A 416-nucleotide genomic window follows, 5' to 3' on the forward strand; every position below is an offset into this window, starting at 1 on the left:
TCCCTCCTCTTCTCCCTCCTCCTTCCCTCCTCTTCTCCCTCCTCTTCTCCCTCCTCCTCTCCTTCCTTCCTCCCTCCTCTTCTCCCTCCTCCCTCGCTCCTCCTCTCCCTCCTCCTTCCCTTCTCTCCCTCCTCCCTCCTGCCTTCCTCCCTTCCTCCCTTGCTCTGGTCTCCAGCAGGCACCAGGCACCCAGCACTCTTGGTGACAATACTGGGCATGTCCTTTCTGGCCAGAAGGAGGCCCCCAGTTTGTGCCGTGCCCTCAGGACACTGATACCCTGTGGACGCCCATCTGGTCGCTTGTGCTCCTCCCCTGAAATGATCTCACTTCGTTGTACTATTGTTATGTGGTTTAAGTTGTCTGATTTGCAGGAGAGCACACAGCAGAATCAGACAGGAACACGCACTCTCTCATCC

Source organism: Petaurus breviceps, unplaced genomic scaffold (genome assembly GCF_028583685.1).
Source record: "Petaurus breviceps papuanus isolate PSGF00001 unplaced genomic scaffold, PetGlider_PUasm1.0 174, whole genome shotgun sequence".
Classification (NCBI taxonomy): Eukaryota; Metazoa; Chordata; class Mammalia; order Diprotodontia; family Petauridae; genus Petaurus; species Petaurus breviceps.